We start from the raw sequence: 21924 nt of genomic DNA, 5'->3' as shown, positions 1-21924 counted from the left end.
TTACTAAATTTAAGGCAGACAAATGATAAATAAAATGGTGGCCATTTTGGAAATAAGGCAGATCACATTTTCAGTTGAATCAAGTCAAGAAAAATTCAGACAGACCTCAGCAACAGTCTGGATTGATACTTTGTTCACAGTCACTGCTCCCTTGCTTGTTCTAAATGCAAAGGTCACAGTGTCACTCTGGAAATTTCGTCACATCATGAAATCTTCAACCTGGCGTTGTACGTTCGTTTGTAGGATTCCGATTGTCTATTGACTGAGTCACTGCCTAATTAAATCCAGAATGAAGGGGTTAGTTTCTAATGAACATGTGGTGCTGCGTCGATGAGGAATGAAACACGAAAGTTTTGTTTTATTAAACAAGTTGATTTGATCAAGGTAAATGAACAACTCTTCGCCCTCAAGGGCCACGGGTCAATAGCCCATTCGGCTTCGCCTCATGGGTTATTGACTCGTAGCCCTTGCAGGCTACGGGTCTAATTGTTAAATAGGCAAGCTGGTCCGAGATGAGAAGGAGAATTCTGACTGGTTCTCTGAGTGGTCCGAATTTTGCAATACGGGCCGCTAAGGTGGACCGGTCACGAAGCAGCGTATATAGGTTGCCAAACTGTTGCCATTCTCTACTTTCTCAAATCCAATAATAAGATACCTTGTTTACTCCCCAACATTTTGCATAATCATTGTTTTTCGAATTTACACCTGGGCTCCTGGCTCGGTCCATAAACTTGCAAAAAAAGGAATTCGACCAATTTTTTCCCATGCTTGTTCAATAACATCAATATCTTATCTTGCTTAGCGCAACTGCTCTACTAATTAGGGGGACTGTAACTCAAGTAAAATCACACGACACTAAAGCAAATCGAAGCAAATGTTGGTTTTTAAGGAGAGGGGAAAACCGGAGTTCCCAGAGAGAAGCCCCTCGGAGCAGAGCAGAGAACCAACAAACTCAATCCATATCCCTACTGAATAAAGGACCGCCTTTTATTCAATTACTTTATTTGATGCAGTATTCGATCATGTGACCATGGTTCCACCAATGGCAACGCTTCTCCATATCCTACATAGACAATTAACAACAACAACAACAACAACAACAACCCGGAATGCAAACACTTCGCTCTGACGAAGAGGCAACGGAAATCTTTCTTGCAGTTGTCCGTTGTCAACTGTTTGAGGTCACGTGATCCCATCCAAAACTGAATGAATTATAGACAGCACTTAGTGCGCGAACCTTTGGAAAATAGTTAGTTTTGTTTTCTTGAGTGGTTTCATGTTTTCCGAGACGCAATTAAGGTAAAAATGAAACATTGAAATTGGCGCGTTTCTTCAAACTGAATTAGATATTATGTGATGTTTCAAAAGCGAAAGAAAATGGATTCCGATTCAGTGTCTATCGTTTACCATGAAGTTTTTTCTTTTTTCAATGGTTTTAAATTGAACAAAAATATGAAAAGAGCTTTCTAATTAATGCTTCAATTTTTTGTTTGATTAAGAGAGGGACTTAAACTCAAGTTATAATAGCTTCTTTTCTTCTAAGCTCAGAGCAACTAATAAATTTTTAACAATTTTCATCATAAAACCGAGAGTGATGACGAAAGACCGATGAATAAGTAAACAAGAGATACTTTTCTGTTGTCTTGTTTTGTAGTCATCTTGATATATTGTGAATTCGACAATTTCTACGGCAAATTCATTCAATTCAAGGTGAGGAACTGTCTACGCTTTCTGTGGGAAGAGATTATCGGTTCACGGATTTGTCTACCAGCTGTAGGAGAGGAGGGCGAACAACTGAAATTAAAGTTAGAAAAATTATTCTCGATGATTTCTTGAAGTTTTCTGTCGAGGGAAACTATGGGCCAAAGTGAAAGTAGAAGATGCAGAATTTGTGCTACAAGATTAAATCCAAAGAAAAAACAGGATATGGAACAGTCTCTGTGTTCCGGGTAAGTATTTATTTGGAACTTATTTAAATTGATTTCGTTCTCATCGCCAAAACATATGTTCGTACATTAGTAAATTGCAATAAATTGGATGTGAGTCGTTCGAATGCAGTGGATTTCTCTATCCACCCGGGATAAATCAGTTTACAGAGGATAAATAAAATGGTTTCGCTTAGAGCTTTAATATGCTTCGAGTAGTGATTATCCGAAAAAATCAAGACCTTCAACTACTTATCTCCCGATCACTGTGACAGAACCGTGCGATGTGCTGAAACCTTATTGTTCGAGAATTTCTTGATACTTCCATGCAAGGATTTTCGAACTTAGACAGATTACTGCACTGAAGCTCTTGACATTAGTAAGAATGTACATTATAAGGCAAGAAATGTGAATATTCGTTCTCAGACGTAAGAGTTACTCGTTGAATTGTTCAAATCGAATAAAAGCAGCGAAATCTGCGACACAAAAACTTGGATACGTAGTTTATTTTACCAGTAATGATATGGATAAAAAATGGATTTTAAAAAACCTAATTTCAAGGCATTTTAATGCGTTTGGAGAACATTCATTCATTTCGATGAATAAACTTTATTTTGCTTTTAGTTTCAATGAAATTTTATAAGCTTGTTTTGAAAACGACCGTATTATATTTCACTCTCGGCCTAAATAAGGTGGCCAGTGAATTTGAGCCCGAACTCCAGCTTATTTTCTAGTTTTTTTTCTTTTCTTTCATTGTTTGGTTTTAATCAAGGGACTGAGTAGTGTTTAGTTACTTCGATGCAAATTTGTTTGTAGGGCGTGTGACTTTTGCTGAGTTCGGAGGAACCCACGTAGTCAGAGTTTTTTGCCCAATGACTGTTTAAAAGGTTATTTTTCGTTCAGTGAATCAAATACTGATTCTACGAGAACAGACATAAAAATATGTTGAAGTCAAAAGATTTCTTTATTTGTTGCTTGTTAATGTGGTTACAGTGCTGCTAAACTTACCTCATAATTCTCGACCACAGAACACAAAAATTCGAACTGACTGAAGAGGTACAACTGTTTGAATATTTAATCACGTATTTTACCGAAAGGATATGGTTTGTCTAGAAACTGTGTTTACCAGGTTGTAACTTCGTTGCTAACTTAGATAGTTCAGTTTTAAAACAGTCTTTGCATGCTTTTTGGGCCAGTTTTCAGTAACTTATGGATCAGTAGGATAAAAACATAATATTTTAATTCAGATTTTTGTAAGGTCTCAATGCCCCTTTAAATTATTAATACTTTTCCAGCAACGCAATAACATGTGCGAAAGCGAGTTTTATTAATAAATTGCTTTTTCCTTTTCTGTACTAGTCAGACTATTTACGAAATAACTGGGAGTTTAGAAGCCAACGTAGTGATGTGGTTAAGCCATTTCAAGAATCTTGATATCAAATGAGGTTCGAGTAAAATTGTCTTATCAAAAAGGCTTCAGCAAACCAGATTTTACTTCTCATTTCTTATAAACATAATGTGTGTATGTTTGATTTTATGTACGTCTTTCGAAGTTTTTAACTAGCACCTGACCCACTCACAGATAGCTTGTTCGCTCAGTTTGGGGCGCTCTGCTTCGTAATTGTGCTGTCCACATGAATTCAAAGTGGGTGGTCTCCTTACTGAAGACACCATAGAAAGCTTAGCTTCAGACAACCGAGATATCCATAGAGAAAAGTACATTTTCTAGTTCACTTTTATATCTGGTTTAATTTTTTTCATTTTAGTTCAATCTTGAGTTTTCCTTTGTTCAGATTATGATAATGAATATTAAAATTAAAATTAAACTAGTCTAAAAATCAGTTTTAAACCAAGAGAAAACTTGAACCACAATAGTATATTTCATAGGTCACCGAACGAGATGGCGAGGAATTCTTCTTTCGAAAGTAACCTTTCATTGTGTTGAATAGAACTTCCCAGATTCTAGCTAAAATTTGACAGGGAAGACTTGTGGAAAGATCTTTGCCTTTCACCATTCTAGAATTACGTTTCCAGCCACCTTGTCTCCCGCTAAACATACTGAAGGTGATCGTAGTGCCAGTGACTCGAGTGGTCAGTGATATTGGTAATAATGATGGCTCCAATGGTGGTGCTAGTTCTGGTACTACTACTGATGAAGTCAGTAGAAATAACGAAAGCGGCAGTGGTTATCATATTAAATACATGCGAGTTTTATACATATCCTCATTGAGCCATTTAAAACTGAAAGTGATCAGTTTTGTACGTATTCATTCAGTTGTAGAAAGAAAGGTTCCCAAGCCATTTGGGAAAACAGGAAAACGCTAAGATCTTTTCTCTTCGGAGGGAGATCAAAAGAAGGTGTTAGGGACAGGAAGAAGGAAAAGAAGGAGAAAAAGAAGAAGAAGAAAGGAAAGCTCAAGAAATTAAGAAAACTTAGACGAAAGAAGAAGAACAACTAAATCGAGCAAGAGTTGGCTTAAACCCGTACTTCAACTGAGACTATTTTTATTGAATATCTTGTTTTGCAACGGTTCTTCGTATGTCATAATTCAAATAGAGTTGAACAACGACATGATTTAATAAACTGCTAAGGTACTGTGGAATTCTTGCTGTTATATAGGAGCATAAAACTGCCATTATTTTTGTTAGTGTTTGGCGCTTAGCGCAATAAATTCATTTGGATGAAACCGTGTTGTAGTTAAGCGAAAATAAGGCAACATGAAGCCGGACTGGTTGGTAAAAAATGTGAAGTGGACAACCTAGGCTCGTACTGGCAATTGTGTGCTGTTATACGATAAGGAAAAATTGAAATAATTAAACATGATGGTGTTAAAAAACACAACAGGAAGAAGTTAGAGGCTTACTCAGCTGACTGGATTTGAGGAAATCTGATTAGGTTAGGAGAAGGGTTCATGAATGCGTACGAGAGACTGTATATGAAAACAAACATATTTTAGTTTCAGAATGAAGCATGTTGAGATTGAATGTATGTGCGCTTTCCTTTTGTCAGAATTGACCGGCCAGGCTCGTCAATTTGCAAAGAATATGCAACGATTTGAAGGAACACTTACATCGGATAATCCCTGACATTCTTCTGGAGGAGTGTCTTAATTTCAAGGTGTTTGCCCTTCCAAATGCCCCGTCTGGCCAGTCAGTGCGGTTCTGTCAAATAGAAAGCGTCCTAAGTGTCTTTCATATATGGTCTCTAGCAATATCTTTATCCTCTATGGGCTTAGCTTATTACTGACGAGCTCACAAAATGACTAGTTCCCAGTCAGTTTTCTTAATATCTCGAATGGTAGAGCTCTGGCCTCGGTTGTTCAGATTGTGGATAACGCTATCTACCGGATAAATCACTATCAAAACCAATTGAGCTTTCCAGCAGATAGTGATTTATCCAGTGGATAGCGCTATCCACCCTTCGAATAACTGGGGCCTGGGGCCTGTTTCTCAAAAGCCCCAAAACCTTTCCGGGTCCGAAAAGCAATTCGTGAAACTATGATCTGCGTCTTTTGAAAAATTGATCTATGACCATGTTTTCGAGACCAGTGAAAACAAAACAATTGCAAAGTTTCATTACTCAGAGAAACGTTTTCCTTTTGAGGGTACAAATTGTTTTATGTCAATCGAAATACGCGGCCTAAAAGGTTTCGAGACTTTCGAGAAACGCCCCTCCTTCCCCCCCCCCCCCCCTTCTCCTGGTCCGTTCTCACAAAGGTCGACGGTTCGCATTTCGTTCAAGCCTGTTATTTTATTCAGGTTTTCCATTCGTTTCTCATAACTGCGTCGATCTTCCATCTCAACATTTGGTTGTTGGAGTGTGTTTGAGAGCGATGCCATTTTAATTATTACATTCACAAGTCGAGCACTGACATACAGGAATAGTGGTCATTAAATAACTAAAGAATAAATATATACAATGAACGATAGCTCATTACTCGAACCATACCCCAAGCGGGGTTGTGTGGTGTTTGAGAAGAATCTATTTGGATATCTAAAATTTGGTTTTATCAACGGAGTTGATAATGTAAATTGACCACCGTACAGGGATTCTAAAAGCTGACGTTTCGAGCGTTCCCTTCGTTAATTCGCTCTGACGCAGGGCTAATGCTCGAAACGTCAGCTTTTAGAATTTACATTATCAAATCTGTTGATAAAACCAAATTTTTGTGTACTACTTCCCCACCGACGCAGCACCACAGTTTCTTTAGAAACTACCCCCTTTACTATTTGGATATCTATCTTTGCTGGGTCACTTAGCTTATACAGCATTGTTACCCATTGTGGTACTCAAAACATCCCTTGTTTTACGGTTCAAAAAGGAACGACCCACTTGACAAGGTGTATAAATAATCGCTGCCTTCTTATCTCGTTTCCTCAAGTGCCGACGTGGTTAATCATTGCTGCCGCAGTAAGTGAGCCTAAGCGAACGAACGAGGCAGCTTTGTAATCGGGAGAAGAACACATTTTTCTTCGAAACACAAGGGATTGTGGTAAAAGGCGCAAGGAATTGTGGTTACGCGCTAATGGAGAAATTAAGATGCCCGGTATGAACTATTGCTTGAATTACACAGAAGGTTATAACAGAAGCTCGCAGCCTGCTCTGTTTTATAGTCTGTTGGTTCGTTCTCGCTTCTTTGTTGCTTCTTTTATCCTTGAATATAAACTTTATCACAGCTTCGTGAAATACAAATAGGAAAAGTTGTCAGGCTGAACTAAAGTGGTGAATGGTCAAGATTCCTATTCAGTTAGCATCAACGAAAGGACTCACATGTCATATATCTCGACAGAGTTAGTGGAGGGGACCCGCCTCCACTAACTCTGATCTCGATGGTCTCTCATATCAACACCGTACGGGAATTAACTTCCGTGAACTTTTGTCGTGAAAGCATCTCAAAGGACGAGAAGCGAATCAAGCGGTTAGTTAATATTGACCGCTGTCAAGCTGAATTTGGTGATTCACAAGTCTTTCTCATGTAAAGTACTTAGCTTTAGTCACACGAAAAGTAGACCTATAATAGCCACAGCACTTCACGCTTCAAATTGCTGTGGAAAAGAATTAGAAGTGAACTCGGAAATGATCAACATGCTCAATGTTATAATTACTCTATTCTCTTTTATTTCCTTCAATCTTTATCGGTTTGGTATTTTACTAATAACCACATGCCCACGTCCTCTCAGGGTACTATTTACGTTGTATCGTTTCCTCATAAACGATGCGTAGTTATTTTTACCACAACTTACCTTTTGAAATCAAGCAGATCGCACTTACTTATGATTTGGAGTCTACTCAAGCACAAAGTGTATAGTTTCAATGTCACATGATTCATACTTGGAGCTTATTAAAACCATCTCAAGAAGTACACGCTCGTACCCTCAAACTATTATTTTCTTTCTTTTCTCGATTGGGTTCCAGAAGGGAATTCAGTTTGGGTGTTCATATTTTATACTGTCCCTCAGGCTGCTCAAGACCTATTAAAATCTCCCTTCAATTCCACGCACGAACCGTAGTTAAACTATAGCAAGCATAATTGAACATCTCCCTTCCCATCGGTAGCATTTCTACGATTTAGGTAGTAACTAGTGAATTAGCACACATCTAAATAGTTTTGAGTTCGACTCCGGCCGTACCAACATGTAACACTCAGGATCTTAAAATAACTGAGGAGAAGGTGCTGCCTTTGTAAAAGTACATCCGCAAATGGTTAGACTTTCAAGTCTTCTCGGATAAGGATTATACTTTAAAACCGTAGGCCCCGGCTAAGAAGCCTTGTCCCAATAGCGGTCCACGGAGTTCCCGGTGTTGTGGTCTGGTCTGATTGAGGGCAACAAGGTGATTTTTTATAGCCTATGGTTATGGTTATGACGTGCTACCCTCATAAAATAGACTTTACAAAAGATTCGCTCACAAAATATCACTCCTAATTTTATTAACCGGGGCAATCAATTTCCTTCTTAGTCATTCATTTTAATGGCGAAAATGCACGGTTTCCACAATTTTAGTCCCAGCAGTAGAGCAGGCCAATTGCTACCAGAACCTAATTTAATGGCCAAGTTCCCACGGGTCTCTTATAGGTCAGTGCATAGTCAATAGTGCACTTCACCACTTCAAACGCCATCATCTTGGATTTCGTTTGCATGTTCAGTATCACGTGACTAGGCAAAAATCACCGGTTTCCACACTAACTTTGGTAAGTGGCAGAGTATCCGAACTAGTTATCGTGTGCGACTCCCGCAAAGGAGCTATTGGATTTTTTTTTCGAGTACGATCGGATCACCATTGCAAAAAAATTCATCTCGTCATTCAATTATAGTTGTTCAAAAACATTTACTGGGTTAGTGAGATTGAAGTAGCCGGCGACAAAAATACTTGAAAAGACACCTGTGCATTCTATTCGGTGCGGATTGCTGGGGATGACGAAAGCGGAAATACAACAATATAATGTTTCAATTGCAACTGTAACGAAAAGGACTCCACTTAAATGAAAGATGAAAATATTACTTATGATATAAAGCCGAACCTCCGAGCGGCGCTTTTTACAGCTGGGCCGAAAAGTACAGAGTCACCGGAAAAAAGTTCTTGTGGTATACACTCTCTTTAAATGATAAATGTTCTTAATATCCACACACGTACTTAAATTTTGCGTAAATGAAACCACATCAAGGTATTTCGTTCCGTCTCTGGCCGGTTAACTCCACCGTGTACATTTGTCAAATATACAGACGTATACCCGAATATTGCGAAAAGCAAACCCTATCATAAAGTGAGATTAAAAGCAATATAGCCTGAATTTCAGCCGCCCCCTGATATGAAGCTAAATGGTTTAAAAATGAGTTATCACATTTCCGCAAATTTGTGATTTCCGAAAAAGAGCCTCGTGTAATTCGATTTGCTTGATTGATTTAATTACCTTGCGGTGCACTGAACAAGTTCGCACAAAAACCATTGTTTACGCTTCCAAGGCGTCTGGGACATTCCACCACACTTAGCTGTTAACAACCCCTTTAAGCCTGTGGTTATCCATTTGTGGTAAATTCCACCCTTGCATGAGTTGGAATAAGTTCAGTTTTAAACGTCGATCAAAAGCTCGGCATGCAAGAAAGCGTGATATAACACACCCTTGAAATCGCTTCCTGAATTCGTTTGCAGCTAGAGCTGCTTCCTGTAGGAGGCTCTTCGCTTTGATCACTGAGGATTTTTTTCGCACCACCCAGAAAAATACATTGCTTAATTAAAAATATTGATATTTTAATCTCTACACAGCGGATAAGCTCCACAAAAACCAATTTACTTCAGTACTTACTGGTTAGCCTGACCGCCCGCGCTCAACAACTGGTCAGTGTCTGGACAAAACATGGATTGAATATTCTCTTATCTAGCACTTCCTAACTGAAGAACACGTTCATGGCATATTTACAAAAACGTTCCTTTCCATGTTTCCTTAATATTACTGTTGTTTCTTAAAATAAAAGGTCTATTAATGAACGGGAAAATATACGTGATGGAATTTTTCGGTTTCTTTTTATTTCAAGTTTATAAATATATATATAGAGATAGATATATTATATAGATGTATTGTGCGCTATAGTGTTTCTTGATAGAATTGCCTAAGGATATCATGTATCAGCCATTATCAATATTTGTCTTCGAGTTTCTTGTTCGGTAAAGTAAACCGACCTTGCTCTTTTAGTTCGGAAGCGCTCTTTTGTCACTTTCAAATATCAAAAAGGATCTCAATTTTGTTCCGAAAAATTGATTTACTTTCAGATAAACTCTACCTACACTTGGCATTCAAGATGGTATATCACGCCGCCGGCAAAAACGGAAATCTTACCGTAGGAACAATTTTTTTTTTGTACTCAGAAAATGCTCTAATGTTTAAGAGACACATTTTCCGACAGTTGATTTCTTCCACATGGTATTCTATTGTTTGGCTTCCTGGGAGCAAGACATTCAATTAAATCGCGTGAATTTTTGCAGATGAATAGCGATGTCCGTTCCGTTATGTAATGAGTTTCTAATTTTTTTTTTGTTTGTAAATCTTTTGTTTCTCAAATGAAACCGGAAATATAGTCTACTGTCATTCCTAAAAAATGAATAGAGTTTTTTCTCTTTTATTTCCATATTTCAACGCGTTACTGCAACTGACATCGATCAATTTTCGTCCTGGGAAGTTCTGCACGCGAGATCGTTAAACTCCACTTTCATAAATTAAAGAACATTTTGTCTAAACCTTACGTTGCAGACAAAATTGTTGTGATTTTAATTTTGAACGTGGTTACTCCATTTGACATAAATGTATCGACTATAGTTAAAACAAATTTTAATTTGCATTCGTTTGCACGCTAACACCGTCGATTCATGATCCACATTCAATATAGGATGCTATATCGTAACCTCAAACGCGTCAATTAACCGATTTTATGCTTCATGGGAATGTAAAGAGATAACTTGTATGTTATACGGACTGATATTGCTGAAAAACCGCAGATTTGTTTTAAACCGCCATCATTATATTGAAACCGCCAGAGCGTTTAAGACGTAAGCAAAAGATTTTTTGTCAAAGCGAAAATCTGTAGGGTTTGAAGATATTGTTCAGTTTTCGTGTGACGATCTTTACCCTTGATTGAAAAAGAAATGGGTGTGGCTCAGACCATTTTTTTTCTTGTCAAACGTTTGGTAGGCTAAGCATTTAACAAAGCTTTGTCTCGGTTAAAACCTCGGAAACCAAGTGGTTTTCCATCTCACTAGTTATGTGCTTTTGATTATTGGGGCTGGTGTCATTGTTAAACCGATAGTTTAGCCTTGAAAACTTGCCAGAGTTTGTATCTCCGTATCTCGTCTCGAACACGCTGCCCTCAGTATGTATAATATTGACCTTCAAGTTCCAAAAACCGTTTTGGGATTTCTAAGAGCAAAAATTGATTTAATTTTTACAGCAGCTTGGGGTTTTGAGTCTTTTGGAGGAACTTAAGATCACACTTAAAAAATGCTATCCAGTCTTGAGCCTGAGTCAAATCGCCTTGTGAACGTCAATTAATGGCTGACTTCAAATAAACGAGAAGCGAAAACTTGTTTCATTTTTGCAGGATAAATTATTGCCAGATGAACACATCCTCCGGCGTGTACTGTCTTACATAACAACAATAAGCAAGGTCTACATGTTCAAGTATTTCTTCATCGACGACATTTATGGACATCGTTACAAAACAATTATTTTCAGACAACATCCATCCTGGGACATAATATTATCTAAAAGGGGCTGCAGTGTAGTTGATTTTGTGTAGTAACTTCGAGAGAAAAAAGTTTGTCGAGTATACATCATGACTTAGTTACAAACAAACTTTGAAACACCGTTTGGCTGAATATTTTTCAAAACCCCAATTGCAAACCACTTTAATCTTCTTCAATTTTGCCCATCGCTGCCTTTTTTTGTATTTGCTGGTTTATTCAAACCTTTCTTCAAATTAACGCTTTGCGCGATGTGGTCGTAAGTTCCCAGTCACTGAATTCTAAGCTAAACCTCGTGACATAGCCCTTTTAAACACAGTCAAGCGGGTCGTTAGTACTGTTTTCCATCGGCCACAATCTTTTTATGGGCTGTCTGAAAACAAAGCGATTATTTACAAATCATGACCAATGTTTGTCAGTACACTCCACATATGAAAACCCTCTTCCTCCTCGAGCGTCCATCGTTTACATCACTTCGAACAAGCTGAACTGTTAGACCTAATTGTTGAGCTATCCACTGGATAAATTCTATCCAGCAGAAGGCTCAAAGCCTGCACGATTGTCATTTATCCAAAAGGATAGCACTTTCCCTATCCACCTATTGAACGACCGCGGAGATTTAAAGAACACATTTCGGTGGCCTGTTCGAAATCCGACAGACGATGGCATGCTACTGATGATATAAATCACTTTCTCGAAATAGCTATACGTTCTCAAAGGGTCTCTGTTGCTAATTCTCACATGAAGTTTGGATTGGGGCACTGAAGATGACCTACACGATTCAACGCCCACGTGAGCCTACCACCGAATGCATCGATTGTTGGAACTGGTCTTTTTGCCATGTGAAGATAATAGTTTGTAAGATTAAACTGAGTGTTTCTTTTTCAAGAAGTTTCTGCTATTTACGGGTAAACCTGTTAGAGAGCTTCGAGTGTACTTTTAGGAAATGCCCGCTCATTCGTAATTGGCTGATCACGTATGGCCCTGATCTGAGACCTCTTTGTACATATCTACCGGCAAAATGTGTGCAAAGCAACTTTGGCTTTGGGTCAATCCGTTTGCGTGCAAACACCTAACTACAAATCGGCTGTCCATTGCCGTCATTTTGGCCGATATCCATGAACAGTTCGCGCCTTTGAAATCTTTCGGCTCTACTGACTGACCCCTTCCAAGGAATCGCTGGGCGCCCTCGCAGTCTTCCGGCACCAACTCATGCACTTGCAAAGTTCAAGAAGAAAGAAAACAACTTTTATTTCATTAAAAGGCGAAGAGCCAAGTTTTGGGAATGAACTAACCTTTTAATTTTTTACTGACATCAGCTCGTTGTACAGTGCCGATCAACATACCACGTGAAGAATTTTGCTGAGTAATGCTCACCGGAACTGCTGAACTCGCCGCGCACATAATACAATCTTTGTTCAACTGTGCATCGAACAAAACTTGCCAACAAATGTTCACTGGAATCTTATTTGCTTGTAAAGTTAATTTTTTCAGGCAAGCTCTTGATCTATTGTGAAATAATTGTGCTTCTGTACGAGAGGAATGCCCGGCCATTGGACAGAGGAAGACATCAATATCAAAATGGCCGCTCAAAAGAATGTTATTCCTCCCAGAAGGACGCACCTTTTTGTGTTATACTCTTTGTCAATTTGATAAAGTTTTGTTGTAAGTCTATGATTTACCTCTACGGCTCAGTGTAAAGCCAATTCTTGACGGCTTTCGAACAGATAACTCTATCTATAGCTTGTATAGCAAAGCGCTCATTTTTGGCATAAGTAGAGCCATTTTTTTTTATGCGTGGAAGTCCTTAGATTTCGTTATCTCCCTAGTACTGTTTCAAGTGCCAGTGGATTGAAGCTAACCGTACGTGCAACAAATTGGAAAAGTAAGCTCTAATGACTCCCACGTTTTAACTTAATGTTGAATTTCAAGCTCCTTCGATGGTAATTTCGGAAACAGGAAAGTACTTATCGATTCGGACTAAGGGTTTTTGAGAGCCATGTGGCTTTCCTAGCGCGAACGAAGCACGTTGGAGCAAAATGAAGGGAAATGATTTGCATTTGAACAAACGAAAGCGTTTCAGAATGATTTAACAACCGAATTGCGAGGGCGGTTCAGTTTCAACGAGGTCTAAGAACAAAACCCGATCTGTTCTTGAATTAACGGATTTACCTTATACTGAGCGCAAGTATGTTTCGTAACGATGGAGAACGCTTTCCTTTCATAGAAATGGGTTTATCACTGGGTTGATATGGTAAATTTACCACCGTCAAGAAATTTGAAAGCTGGCGTTCTAGCGTTAGCTTTTCGTCAGAAATTTCCTTTCATGCCAATTTCGGCAAAAACACACTTTGGTTGCGTATGTACGTGGGAGGATGACATAATCACACGTGTTGTGCTTGGAGAAGAAATATGCTTTGAAGATGAAACTTTTGCAACGCTGGAGGCAAGAAATATGTGAGAGTTAAATCATGTAGTGAGTACAAAAGCAAGAAGAAATCGATAGAAGCTTCTACTGATTTCCGATAAAAGCGGGGAAGGAATCCGCCGCGCCGTAATTTCCACACAAGACTGGTAGCTGAGGTCCTGGTGCAATGTCTTTGGAACAGTTTGTTCTACCGCCGACAAAGAGACCCTCAACACCTGGACAGACAACTGAGTCCAAGTTTCTTCGACGAGTGGATGTCGGGTAAAGACGGGGGGTAACTTTATGGCCATTGGTAGTAAGTCTTTTCTAATTCATCTCCACGTAAACTTTACGTGAGTTCAGTTAATTTCACTTTAATAACGGCTTAAAGGTCAGAAACTGACGTAATCTTAACTTTTCTCGCATTTTCCTGGCCCCACGTTCTACGATGTGACATCTTTATTTTTTGCCATTTTAAAACGTTAACGAGGTCAGGTTCCATTAAAGTGAAAATCACTTGATTTCTCTGACTCTATTATCCATAACAAATTTTATCGGTTGGCTGGAGTAGAATGAAAAATTATGCGTTTTTAATGTTATATCGTGTTTTTAGCGTCAGTTTATAATGTTTCGTGTTAACGTTATGCAAGTTACGTGTTTTTTGCGGAACTCCGGCCATCTACTTTTTGAAGGTCAGCCAAATTTACTGTTCTTTGGACGTAATAGATGAAACCTTTGACAACGTGCTTGAAATTGCACGTTTTGGGAATTGATATTAGAAATATTGTGCCCCTTTTTAAAGGTTCTTCGTTTTTAGTGCGGCAGTGTTTAAACTCGAGATAAGTTTCAAAATAATTTTAAACGTCGGAATTTCGGATATCCATTTTACTAGCAATGCTCACATCCGCCCAAATTCATTTAGACCACCGTCATTTGTTTATTTAAATTTCCAAAAAATACCTTTGAGAAAAAAAAAGCGACTGGGACATCATTCTCAACTTAAAATATCAAAAACACCGGCCAATTCCCTTGACTCACAATAATTATTTTTAATCCGAAGCGGTTGCTGAATTTAACATAATTTTTCTTGACACTCTTTGACTTATCTTTAAAGTTCAAGGCTGGAGACAAAAGAGAAAAGCCAAAGAGAACTTAAAATCAGTGTAATAATACTTAAAGATCGCTAATGTGGATCTATCAGGCCCACCTCAGTCTGTCAAGTATCCATAATCAAGGGAATTTAAGGATCTCCCAGACAAAGTAATCCGTGATGTTTATTATTTGGGACAGAAAGTTGTAGAATAGTGACTCAGTTTAGATTTGCGTCAACTATATAAAGCTGGCTTTGTAATCCCGTTGGAACTGTAAGGTCTCGGATATTCTCAATAGAGTTTCGTAGGTTAAGAATTTGCCCGTGTGTTTCAAAAGCCGATTGGAGTCAGTTTCCATTTAAGTTGTTCACAGTCATGATTGCGTTAATGTTGTCAAAGGATGAATGTTTTTGGCTATTTAACTGACATAACTTTCTATGTTCATCTTGAATATGGAGGCGGACTGAGCAATTCGAGTTTTGTCGTAATTGCAGAAGGTAAATGTTTTGACTGAAAAACGACTAGTGTTTTACTCAAGTCAAATTGCGTGGGCCGAGGTAATTTAGTTTCGTTTAAGCCTGTTATGCAATTATGGGCCGTCGAGCTAAAACATATTATTTTAAAGGTAAACAGTTTAAAGCGACCAGACGAACAATTGATGCAACCACGCGAGATGGCGTTTGTGGACCCTGGCACTGTTTTCAAATTAGTCTTACCAGAAGTTTATGTTCGTTCTCTGACTTTCCTTAAAGCTGTTTAGGAAGCTAAAATCTCGGTTGAATGGAAAAACATCTCTTCAGTCTTTAGAGCTTTGTTTTGTAGGTATTTTTGAGAGGTAATCTATGTGGGAGGGAGTGTATTTGAATGTCGGCGTAAATTTGGGTGTGAATGACTATAGCTGTGTCAACAAAGAAACTGCCAAATAAACAGCGTTTTCGTAATCAATAAAGAATTCATATTATCACGTGCATTTGTCGTTTATCGTTTTTATTTGGGTGTGTGGACTGCAAGCAATCAGATCCCATATGATGAAACCTCCTACTCCATGCAGTAAACAAATTTAAACGGCAACAATCACATTTTCTCAGTTTAAACTACTTAGCCTTATGACTCCCCTTATGCAGAGCTAAAATCTGTAACCGGCCTGTAAATAGTTAAACGTTTTTAAATCCTACGAAGCCCTTTTTGTTTGGCTCCTTAAACTCATTAATGGCAGCGAATTTTAGTTTATCGTCAACTCTATTCTGCCCATGGAGTTTCGCTTTGTCTGCAAAGTGCTACCGATTAATTGAACACGAATACACTGTAACACTAAATTATCATTTTGCAAGCTGTTTGCTGAAGTATGAATGAATAATTTAGGTCAAAAAATCAGTTCACTGGTAACAATTGTTTTCAACATTTTTCTTGGAAATAAATAAGACGAATGCAGAGAAAAGGAATCACTGTTGTTCTTGAAAAGACTGAGTTCATGTTAACATTGATTCCTAACAATTTAGGCCTCAGTAATAAGAACTGTTTTGTTTTGGTAAAAATGAAACCTGCATTGGAATGAATGTTCTTAATTTCACACTGTCATGCCTGGCCGATTTTCCTTTGTACATCGCACAGTTATCCAGTGTCATCCAGTAGTTCTACTGTCTTGTTTTACTCAGCAGTTTCACGAAACACCGACTATATTTGCTATTTATCTTCAATTATTAATACCGACAAAGGTCGACTGTAGCCTTTAAAGAACAGACGGTTTGATGGAAAAATTGTAGAATAAGTCGAAACCTTCGACATAAGTGATCGATTTTCTCATCGTTAGAAGGCCGTTTTTCAATCATTCTTGTCTCCATAACCTTGGAAACATTTTTGCTTGAAGGGCAAACTTTTAAGGTACTCCAATGTATATTACTCGATGACGTATGACACTTGCGAACTTTGAAAAGAGTTATGCGTTCCGGTAGCAAAGGTTAGATATGTTGAGAAATCTCTTTTTTAAGAAACTTCGAATCATAACAAAAGTAGAACTTGCATTCTTTGATTTCCTTCGCTTTAAAAATAGGGGGATGTGGAATTCGCTCACATCACGAGCGCTTTTATCTTACGTAACTAACTATTAATTTGGAAATTGTAAAGGTATCTTTTAATATATAAAAAGTTAACATTTTTGTATTTAACGTAGACTGGTGAGTGTCTTAACAAAGCGGTTTGATTTGTGACCGGCAAACAATACGACACTTGGTCGAAAAAAGGGCGTTATTTTTAAGACGACAACACCAGAAACCTAACGCGGCTCTTTTTTTTTCAGTTCAGAATATTTAAAAAGTTGGAAAACAAAATTAAAAACCCGACATTTTCGGAGAATTACGAGTTTTTCACAAATGTAAATTTGTTTGGACAAGTTTATTAGATTTGAAAGTTAATCTTATATCGGATCCGAGAAAAATTCACTTCAAAACATGATTCCATGCACGATTAAAGGACACTTTCTCACGGCCCACTTCAATTTTTCCCTATTGGTTTCGCGCCAGTTGGCCTTGAAGGTCCGCTTTAGAAGCTTCAACGGAACTTTGCCAAAAACAATGGCAGCAATCGCCTACTCTGAAACAACCAATACTGGACTATATCGGAAAAATCAAATGCACAAAAAAAATAACTTTTTATATATTAGCTCTTTTAAGCCTCATTAGATCATTTTCCGCAAAAAGCAATAAGCCCATTCCCGCTTTATTTCCTTCCCATTAAAATTCTACCATGTTCTCGTGTTTTCAACTAATGGATTACTTTTTACCGCTGTGAAAATACCCTCTTGCTTAATCACCGAAGCGTACATGAATCACAGCCCCATTTTAGCGCGGAATGCCTGCAATTCAACGAGATACGACTGGAATCTCTGATTATAATAAAAACAACTTAATTCGACGCCTTCATTTCCTAAGGATACCTTAAGCGATTACCGTTAATAGGTGTATAACGACTTATTTTCAGAGCAGGCGGGCAAAACGGTGTCTCCGTGTCAAGAGCGTGGTTGTTTACGACTCCGCTAGGCACGTACACATGTAAGACATCGACGCCTATCTGCGTGGGGGGAGGGGGACAGGTGGTTATTATCAGCTCAGATATAAATTTAAACCCCAGCGCAACAAGAAGGTCGATTTTCTTCGAGTTGTGGTTTTCCGCGCTCTTTCTATGTTTTCATTATTAATTGGATGAGGAAAGAGAATATCGAAATACGCGCTCAGAATACAATAGTAACTTCAGCTGACAACAAAATAATTAAATCTCACCCCAACGTCTCGTTATACTAAAAAAAAACTTCCTTCCTCAAACATCTTTATTGTCTGAACTAAATCGAAAGAGGCTGGAACACTTTTTGTTTGACAGAAAAGTTCGCCTAGATCTATTTATAATTACCCTGCCAGCTTCCTCGAAACAGTCAGTTCATCACTTCCGACCTCTCCCGTGCATTGCATTCTCATACACTTGCGCACTCACTCAGGTCGATCTAAAATTCCCTACAATGTTCGATAGAGAAATAATTGGCTTATTATTTTCAAACGCGAGCAGATTTGCTTTCAGCCGTTAAACCTCAAGATGGCTTAAAACGCGAAAAAATTGAAATCGCTGTTGAAAACTATACACACCACAGCCTTTCCCTAACACGGTAAAAGGTCAAGAAATACGTAGTGGTATTTATCGAAAACAACAGATTCCCAGATTTAAAAAAGCGAAGTCACGACATGGTTCCCCATGAAGGGAGCCAAGAGAGCTCGAACTGCAAAGGAACCCTAAATGACCGTTGTCGCTTTAAGAATTTGTCCTAAAAACAGACTCTTTTTAAGCGGGTCGATTTTGACTCCAAATCCTCTCAATTCCGTGTTCATCTTAACCAAACACGCCTCTAAAAGCCCTCGAAAGATCGTGAACTTGTCAAACTCCACTCACGTTCTCTCTATGCGTTGAAATAACTTTGTTTGCGTTTCTGCTGCCCGGTATGCCAATAATGAACGCTTTTCGAGTTGGCTGCATTCAAAACAATTTCGTAGCCAAGTACTTCATTGCAGCCTAACAGAGGTTAATCCTTGCAGACATTTGCTGATTTTTTCATCGATTTGCGCAGAATGAGCAAGGTCGATTTTGACCTGAATTGGTTATTTCAAAATCACGCCAATTCATCTAGCTAATATGGCTTCCGCATCTGCCGGGATCCCAAGGCGAACATTTAACATTCGTTGACGCCCAGCTGACTGCTATGTTGAGAAAACAATGTTTTGATCATTACATCATCTTTGATAATCGGGTACAAGGATTATGGTTTAACGCTCTCGATCACTCACGCCGGCAACAAGCCCTAAGTCGGCTTAAATGTAGATGGCAAGCTCTAGAATTCAATTTACTTTTAAGAGTAAACAATCCTAGTTAACACGATAGACCCAAAGTAGCACTGCATGACGAAGATTTGTGAAATTAAACCGCAAAAGCAGTATTAGTCTTTTCCAAACATTTGTTTAGTTTGAAAAACCTTTTAATGGAAACTATTATGTTTTAAAGTCAAGATGTAACCTTCGCAAGGGTTTCGTGACTTCAGTATTCCTCACGGGTACGGATCGCGTGAGCTATCATTTCATCGATGACTACTTCCGCTCATGCATTACAACGTCAATATATCAAATGCTTTTACTTACAAAACCACTTGTGTTGTTTTATACCAGATCCTCTTTCATTAAACGCTTTTAGTCATTTTATTTCGATGTATTGTAGTTTACAATCAACTGCTCTAATAATCTTAACGTTTTAACTTGCATCAAATGAATTTCGTGTTTCATTGCTCTAACTCGATCTTAAAGTCACCGAAGCGAGAACTTCGGAAACAGGGAAAAGAAGTGGTCATTCTTGTTGCAATTTGCGAGTTCAATTCGTACTCGATTTTAGCCCACGGGACGTAAGACACAACGCCTAAAATTAAAACCTGTTTAAGATAACGTCCATATCCGACTTCTCGTTTAATTTCAGTTTACCGTGATCGAAGCACGTTCTTTTTAACAATTGTTTATCTCGAAGACCTCGATGGTAATCTTATAAATAAGCAAGGTTACATTACTACCGACTTAATACTTTGAAATCACACTGTTTTTTTTTACATACATGTACGCCTTTCGTTCAAATATAAATAAGCAAATCGAAGTTACCCAATTTCCACTTTTCCGGTTTTTCTCGGTTTTCAGAAGACGGGATATTCATAAAACTTCCATGAAGTCTGCATTCTTGTACAAATAAAATTTGGGGGTAAACAGGGAAAAGAAGTGGTCATTCTTGTTGCAATTTGCGAGTTCAATTCGTATTCGATTTTTTAGCCCACGGGACGTAAGACACAACACCTAAAATTAAAAGCTGTTTAAGATAACGTCCATATCCGACTTCTCGTTTCATGTCAGTTTACCGTAATCGAAGCACGTTCTTTTTAACAACGGTTTATCTCAAAGACCTCGAAGGTAATCTTACAATTAAGTAAGGTTACATTATTACGGACTTAATACTTTGAAATCATACTGTTTTTTTTTCGTACGTGTACGACTTTCGTTCAAATATAAATAAGTAAATCGAAGTTTCGCAATTTCCACTTTTCCGGTTTTTCTCGGTTTAAGAAGATGGAATATTTATAAAACTTCCAAGAAGTCTGCATTCTCGTAAAAATAAAAGTTTGGGGTAAAAACAACACTAACTTGTCATTAACAGGATGTCGTGAGAATTTTTTTTTTTCACACAAACCATTGTGACAGATAATATTATTCTACAGAGCGGTTTAAAAACTTTTATATTTCACGCGCAGCATGGTGTAAGGTTTGAAATCTTATTTCAACTTCAGGTCATTCTCCGAAGTTTCAAATAATAACAATAATAATCCATATACATAAATATTGATACTATATTCTTAAGCTCTCTGTCCATATTATGGTATTCCTCCAAGCTTATTTTATCACATTTAAATTTCATAAATTCTTGCATCTCGTTTACAGCGCCTATACTCTAATTTTCCGTCTATCGGCACGTAAACGAGCAATAAATAGAGACCGCGAACGATAATCTACACTCCAAGCCTAACCTCGATCCTTCTTGAGCCATCCTTGGTCGATCCCAAGTTCTAAATCTGAGGCTGGGACTTTCTTAAGGGTATTCCGAAATGAATTGCAAACGTTGATCTCACTTCTTCTATGATTTGAGTTAAGAAATTTTCAGCACTCCAGCACGTTTTTGCATTATTAGCTCTTTGAAGGAAAAAAGTTGAATTACCTGGGTGTATTGTCACTTTAACGTCTAGGAAGATGCCAAACGCTTTGCCTCGCTTATTTTCGGCAACAGATTTCCGAAAGCGATCAAGTTCAAAATGGAAACTCTTATAACAACTGCATGCGAAAGTAGGGTATTGAAAGTTCTGTAAGAAAACAAACATCCCCATGGCTTTTTAACCCTCAAACCGCAAATCATCACATTTTAAGGTTGTAATCACTCAAAATAAAAGCGAACTTAACAGGCCCACTTCAATAGTAGCGTTTTCGTCATGCTTTTCAAAGCGGTTAAAACCTCGTCGGACTCTGTTAATAAGAGCTGCATGAACATGATGATGACAAACGGCATTTAAGTGATCAGAAGAAAGCTTGGTATTGAAGCAGAATGTTCTTGCTGTGGCAGAAAATTTTGCCTGTCTTAAAACTATGGCCTTAGCATTAAGATGTTTTGGTAAAAAACTTGTAGAGTAGCGAAAAAGGCTATCTGGACATAACTGTTTCTACTAGAGACATTTATACTAGACGTTGTTTCAACGTTGCCACGTTGTGGATATGCAGATCTTATCCGTAACATGATTGTGAAGCTCCTGAACAGGGCATTCCTTGATTGATGTTTGATTTCCTAGCATTAATAGGCTAGAGAGCGGTTACTTGGATAAATTTTCTCCAGGGGCTCGAGGTTAATAAAAATAGCTTACATGTTTTTAGTGAACGACAATTTCACTGGCGTTAGCTAGGAAGTCTTTGTCAACTAATTTTCCGAGTCGTCGCTAATACGGTCTCCACACTCCTTTGGGAGTTGAATTGGCCGGTCCGTTCGTGTAGCGCAGTTTCTGTCGTGTGACACTTCAATTCCCGTATGATAATTAACAACATGGTTTCGCATAGGATCAATTGGTTCTTGGTTTCAATGTTATCATTCCGTGTCCATCGTTCCTCGTCAAGGCGCTATAGCCGCTGTTCAGATCGACATTGCCGAGCGGCGAGTGGTATT

At 38.3% G+C, this 21924-nt stretch overlaps 1 long non-coding RNA gene across 1 annotated transcript in view; it reads right to left on the bottom strand.

Moving 5' to 3' along the window:
* The window catches only part of LOC137997039 (uncharacterized), a 35494-nt gene extending 14223 nt beyond the window's left edge, over nucleotides 1–21271 (bottom strand). The window contains exons 1-2 of the long non-coding RNA XR_011122402.1: nucleotides 20935–21271; nucleotides 4997–5087 (exon numbers count right to left, since the gene is read on the bottom strand). This is a non-coding gene — a long non-coding RNA (uncharacterized lncRNA). The remainder of the gene's footprint in view (nucleotides 1–4996; nucleotides 5088–20934) is intronic.
* Nucleotides 21272–21924: the final 653 nt, after the last annotated feature.

The sequence above is a fragment of the Montipora foliosa genome, chromosome 3 (genome assembly GCF_036669935.1).
Source record: "Montipora foliosa isolate CH-2021 chromosome 3, ASM3666993v2, whole genome shotgun sequence".
Taxonomy (NCBI): domain Eukaryota; kingdom Metazoa; phylum Cnidaria; class Anthozoa; order Scleractinia; family Acroporidae; genus Montipora; species Montipora foliosa.
This window is presented reverse-complemented; position numbering and strand designations above follow the sequence as displayed.